The sequence below is a fragment of the Paramisgurnus dabryanus genome, chromosome 18 (assembly GCF_030506205.2).
Source record: "Paramisgurnus dabryanus chromosome 18, PD_genome_1.1, whole genome shotgun sequence".
Taxonomy (NCBI): domain Eukaryota; kingdom Metazoa; phylum Chordata; class Actinopteri; order Cypriniformes; family Cobitidae; genus Paramisgurnus; species Paramisgurnus dabryanus.
The window spans coordinates 31,507,191-31,513,893 of NC_133354.1; positions in this window are offsets into that span (position 1 = coordinate 31,507,191).

Genomic DNA, 6,703 nt, shown 5'->3' on the forward strand with positions numbered 1-6,703 from the left:
ATGGCGCACTAACTTTATATCTTTACTTTTCTAGAGGTGCCTACCAGACATCATTTGCAAACAATATAATACATTTGGAAGCTACCTTTAACTGTTTTAATAAATGTTAAAGAAAGCAAACTAAACTTTACAGCTTGCTTTGGTCAATGACATGGATGCATTTGTCACAAAGTAAAGCAAAGATCCAGGATTCATGTGCAAGTACAAAAGGTTTATAAAAATCAAGAAAGAGTTGAGACAAACAACATAGGGCAAAAAAAAAAAACCCCTTTTGTAAGGCCAAAGTTTATTTTAAATATATGGTAAATACAATAATTATTTTTTTTATTTGAAAATATATTTAGTTTTAACCTGTAATTGTTAACCCGCTGATGTATCACAACACTACGGAAACGGAGGCCTGTCATGAAAGTCACACAGAGTAAAAGCATAAAGCCTCAGACACACTAGACTTTGAACATACGAGTATTTGTTGGATGTCATTAATGTCTTTGGCTTTGTCCATTTGTACTTTTCGGTAGTGAGAAAGGTCACGCAGTGACATACCGGTTTTGCTCAGGTCACAGTGCTCCATGTGATAAGAATTTTCAGATCTCACCAGACTATGCGGTGACCTGCAAAATATCTGTACACAAGCTTAGGCTTGCTTATAAATGGAAGTCAATGAGACGAAAAGTCTTGTGTGACCACGGCTTAACATGACAGAGTTAGAGCTGCATCCTCCACCAAGAAATTTCAAATCCAAGGTGTGGAAACCAGGTGTGTTTTTTTTAAGAAAGATGGACATCTCAATAAAACCCATGCAATTTGTAAAATGCAGTGCCGCTATAAAATATACAGGCAGCACAACTAATTTAACAACACACTTGAAACGCCAACACAGTGTGAGTGCGGAGACGTCGGCCTCCTCCTCCTCGCTCTCAGAGTTATTATTTATTCCTGAGCATGACATCGTGTTGAACCGAATCGAAATCGGACCGCACTGCAAAGTAATGGGGTAAATTGTATTGCAGGTAGCTGCTTGTATCTTTAATGTATTGTATCGTATGCTATTCATTGAGATGCATATTGCATCGGTCTCAGTTATAGAGATGCACATCCCTAATATATGCACTTGCATTTGTTCAGTCATTGTCTCGTCTCGTCTGTTGTTTAATGCCCATTATCCTGTTTATTTATTTATTACTATTATTTAAGTTTATTCTTGTTTTAGTTCACTCATCGTTTATCTCCAGTCATGTGACAGAGAACTAGACCAACAAATATTAATTCGTTTTTTTATTTTCCATCTTTTTGGAATGATCACCACTTTCCCAGTCAATTGCCTCTGTACTTTTCTCTTAAAATGAGAAAAATCCTGGAATGTTTTCCTCAAAAAAACATAATTTCTTCTCGACTAAACAAAGCAAAACATTAACATTTTGAATAACATGGTGCTGAGTAAGTTATCTGGATGGACTAATCCTTTAAAACTTGAACTCTGAGTTAACTTACTCTGAGATGGGAAACTACAGGCATATATTCACACATAATTAGTTGTTGTGGGAAACTGCTGCTCGAGTCAATGTGTACATTTAATTTTATATCACTATTAAAATATTATGTGTAAATAAACTGAGGACTGTACATGAACCTTATATTCATTTTCATGCAGATGCAATCACAGGGACCAAAAAAACATGATAGGAGTTAAAAATGAAATAAGGCTACAGACTTTGGCATAAAAGTCTACAGACTTTACAAATGTTTGAAATTAATAAAACCAAAATACACCAAGTCAGTATGCGAACTCATATAGCCGAAAGTATGTCGATGCTGCCCACTAAGCACAGCGCTGCACACTAGACCATCGGCTCTATGAATTCGTGAGAAGCATAAAGGCAACTGCTGTAGGATGTAAGTGACTCAGGCTGTTATTAGTCATGCAATCTTTATCAATATATCTAAAATGAATGCAAAAAAATTTAAACCGCTGTCTCGGGTTTAACACACCTCCAATTCTGAAACTGAAAAAACAGTTTCCCACATTTCAGGTTAAAATACTCAGAGTTTTGATTAAAACTCTTGTCTGAAATGGGCCCAGGTGCATGAGCCAGCAATATCGTGCATCACTGGGTGTTCTGGTGGAGTTCGATGGCTTTGAGGGAACCCCCGCCCACACTCTCACCACTACAGTCTACTGGCTATTTTAAATATTTGAATGAGGGTCACTGCTGTCTGTGTTGGTCCCGCACAGCTCTCCTTTGTCTCTGCTGGTCCCGCCCAGCTCTCCTTCATCAACCAGAACATCTGCCATCTCCACAAGGGTCCCACCCAGCCTCCCACTCCCTTCTCCTCTTTCGAGGTCAGCTTTCAGATCTGGGTCCGCTGGCAACTTAAGACCCCTCAGCTTTGCGTGTAGGGTCGGCTGAACCTCAGGATCTCCAGCTGCCAGCTACCTCAGGGGTGGTGTTCCTCATGTTTCCACCTCCAGCCTTCGCCACCTCTGCCCATCGACTCCACCTTGGCTCCTTGCTCCCTCCTCTTCACCTTGGCCCGTCATCCGACTAGCTCGGCCAGGTTTCCTCGTCCGTCCTGCTCCGCCTTGGTCAGTCATTGTCCCGCCTCCACCTCAGGACTCCACTCCTCCATCTATGCCTCGTCACTCCATCCCACCAGCTCTGTTGGGCTCCACCTTTCCTCCGACGTCACCTCAGTCGCTCCGGACCCCCACCTTTAGCTCTTGGCCCTCTGGAGCCTCTTCTTCCCCTGTTCACTGCTGGTGTATATTTGGGTATCACCAGGTCTGGTGGTACTCATATAAACACCAGAAGTGTACATTTAACACTAGTGATTTTGCTGTGCACCACTTCAGTGTAGTTTTTGTTACGTTGCGGATCGCACCTAGGGGGAGGGGAAGTACTTTTATAGTCTCTACCTTGTGTTCAATGTCCTCACCTGTTTCCCATTTGTTTGTTTAATATTCATCCTCACCTGTTTCATGTTTAGTTATCATTAGTTCGTGTGTATATATACCCTTGCCTTTGTTCAGTCGTTGTCTGGTCTTGTCTATGTTATATGTGATTTATTACACGTTATCCTGTTTATTGCTTTATGATTATTAAAGTTTATTCTTGTCCTCATCTCCTCATCTCCCACCAGCCACGTACCATATTTAATAATAAAATATTTAAAATATTTTTCTTTCAAAATATATATTTTTATATTTCAGCAAGTATATTTGGCCACTTTTGTATATTGAAAAAAATATTTAAATATAGATATAATTTTTAGATTATTTTATCTGCATTTTTTTTGATGTATGGGGATCATGAGCAGACAAACTGGCAAGCATACACATGACATTGGCACAACACCGCAAAAACAAGAAACCGATGGGTGTATATAAATGGATTTATCAGAGAAATGAGACACAGTTGAGCAAAATCAGGGCAGGGTCACAGGGATAGGACTACAACAGGAAGAGGAAGTGACATAGGAGTACAGAACAACAGCAAGAAACAACACATGACAAAACAAACAAGATGACATATAACAACAATTTCTTTTGAAAATTTGTATAACATTTGTATATTTTTTGTGAGTGCAACTGCTTGCACTGAAGCTCCTTGCACTGAAGAAAAGAAACCTTTATTGTTCAAGAAAAACAAAACAAAAGCATTTCCTTTTAATTCGTCACAAAAAAAGGGAATCATAATCGGTGTTCTGGCTTCTTGACAATGAGGCCTCAAGTCAATATTAATCACTGATAATAGACTATATTTTCATTATACATCTATGAACTGCACACTTTATATATGTGAATTAGCTACCCAGTCTCACAAAGTTTCGTGATATAGTCACGTATTTTTTTGATTCTTTTTTCGTGCTATTATCACGAAATTTCGTGTTTTTTCGTGATCCTATAACGAATTCCTGTTTTCGTGTGATTATCACGTATTGGTTACTCAACTGCTTTTTCCTATTTTTAAACCATTGTCGCTTCGGTTTAGGGTTAGATTTGGTGCTTGCATTAGAAAGTCACTTTATATATTGGTTTATACTATTTTTTCTGATTTATTTTTTTATATGTCGCCTGGCGTTGGGGTTAGAGTTGGGTTTGTTTAGGGATGTCATTTTATGTACATCTAACCCTAAACCGAAGCGACAATGGTAAGAAAATAGGACAAAACAGTTGAGTAACCAATACGTGATAATCACACGAAAACAGGAATTCGTTATACGATCACGAAAAAACACGAAATTTCGTGATAATAGCACGAAAAAAGAATCAAAAAAATACGTGACTATATAACGAAATTTCGTGAGACTATTAATCAGTCCACAACATGAGCTCACAATGTTAAACTTAACAGTGTATAAAAATACAATGAATTTGAAAAAAGGATACATTTACAATAAAAGAGAGACATCTTTAAGATATCAAACACATTGTAATATATTTTCCATGAAAAAAGTCTATTAAAGTTGTGTGTCCTTATTTTGTGTGATTTATAATCCTGAATAAATTAGTCAATGTCTGCTTTAATTTCTTTCTTCGATCACAGTTTATTGTTTACAATAAGACAGGATAAAAAAAAAACAAAACAATGCTGAAGTCACAGACACTTTAACATGTCAACTCCACACTGTTTTTCCAGTGTGATCATGTTTGTCAATAGTTGTGATATAAATCTTGGCATTGTTGTTAGGTTTAGTAAGGCAGCTTCAATCAAAGAAAAATCAAATGGCTCCACCATACAACATTTGTTTAAAATTAAAAGCTATTTTGTCAGCTCTGTCAGATGTATTACAGGGTGGACTTATAGCCTAACACAAAGACTTTTTGTTATGTGTTATCAGTGGAGGACTGGCCATCTGGTCCACTGGAGTTTTCCTGGTGGGCCACTGCAATGTGGGCCGGCTTGTTGATCCTGTATGCACATACTGTATAAAGAAATAATAATAACAATTACACTTGAAACAGATGTTATTGCTGCTGCTACCTCCTTCGCAATCACTTAGCAGCAGTCTAACAGCACTCGTCAAGGTCAAAATGTTGACCAATCAAATTAAAGAATGTGGGCAGGAAAAAACTATGACTGTGTGTATATTGTGGAATGGAAGAATTCACCAGTTATGACATGACTTAAAGGAATAGTTCACCCGAAAAAATGTCTTTTATACAGAAGAGGAAGAAGATATTTTGAGGAATGTTTGTAACTGGTAATGAGCCCCATTCACTTGCAAAGTATTTTTTTTACATCCTATAGAAGTGAGTGATGCTCATAACTGGTTTGGTTACAACGATTCCTTAAAATATCTTCCTTGTGTTCATCAGAAAAAAAAAGATTTATAGAAGTTTGTAACAACATGAAAGTGAATTTTTATTTTTGGGTGAACTATCCATTTAATTGGTTACCTGGCTTTTCTGGTAACTTTTCAGTAAATGAATTTGTCCTAGAAAATGATTTATAAAACATAAAGTGAGAGATCATGACCCTCATTCTTGACTCTTAAACACATCTGACCTGAGTCAAAGCCTTAGGTTTTGCCTTGTTTTATGTCATGATCAGTAAGATGCCATTGGGAAATAGTTCAAATGCATTACTTTGCATACATTTCATTTTCCAAAAAGTTCAAGTAGCATTTATGTTTCTGAATTGTGTTGTTATAAAATGGTCTGCGCATCAATGAGCCAGTGTGCAATGGCGTGTTGCAAGCAGGGTGTGGTGGGCCGCTCTGGATCAAAAAGCCCAGGGCCACTTTTTAGTCCCAGTCCACCTCTGTGTGATATATTATAAAATTTTTATAATTTGTATAATTTGCTGCATAATATGGAATTGCTGTTTTATGATTTTAATTTCATATAATAAGACAGAGATACTTATTATTGAACCAAATCGCTCCAAACAAAATATGTCAGATTACAAGTTGACCATAGATGGTTGCACTGTGGTACCATTTTCCACATCAGTCATGAACCTAGGTGTGATGTTCGACAGCAATCTATCTTTTGATAGTCATATCTCCAATGTCTGCCGCATAGCATTCTTTCAACTTTAAAAAAAAAAATACATAAAAAATATGCCATATACTGTCTGCATCAGATGCAGAGAAGCTTATCCACGCTTTTATGACCTCTAGATTAGATTATTATGTTGGCTTGAGAAAGCCAACATACTGTTGTTGCACTTAAACTTATTATTATTATTATTATTATTATTATTATTATTCTTTTTCTTCTGAGACTAAAATTTCTAACTCTAACTCGTCCTAGAGCTTTCAAGCTACAGCCATCAAACTTTGGACAGACTTTCGGTCTGATCTGACGAGGTGTGCTATATCTTTTCTAACTGATGGGACCTTCCGAATTCCTAAACGGGGCGCTGAAACACCCCAAAATTTCCATTGACTTAACATTGAGACAAACTTTGACGGGTCAAAGCTGCGAGTGAGAAACTTGTAGAAACTTGTGGCTTACCACATTTAAGGAGGCTGACAGGCTGTGTAAGAACATACCTCACAATGGGGTGTAAGCTGTACCCCTGGGGTGTAAGAGGCCCCCAAATTTTCCCATTGACTTATAATGGGGCAGGAAATATGCTCATAAAAGGGAAAAAAAGCGTCCCAGATGGAATATCTTCACTTTAGAGTGTCTTAGAGACATGGGGGTGGGCTCATTTTACTCAAGCATCCAATCAGTCTCTTAGGATCACCCCAG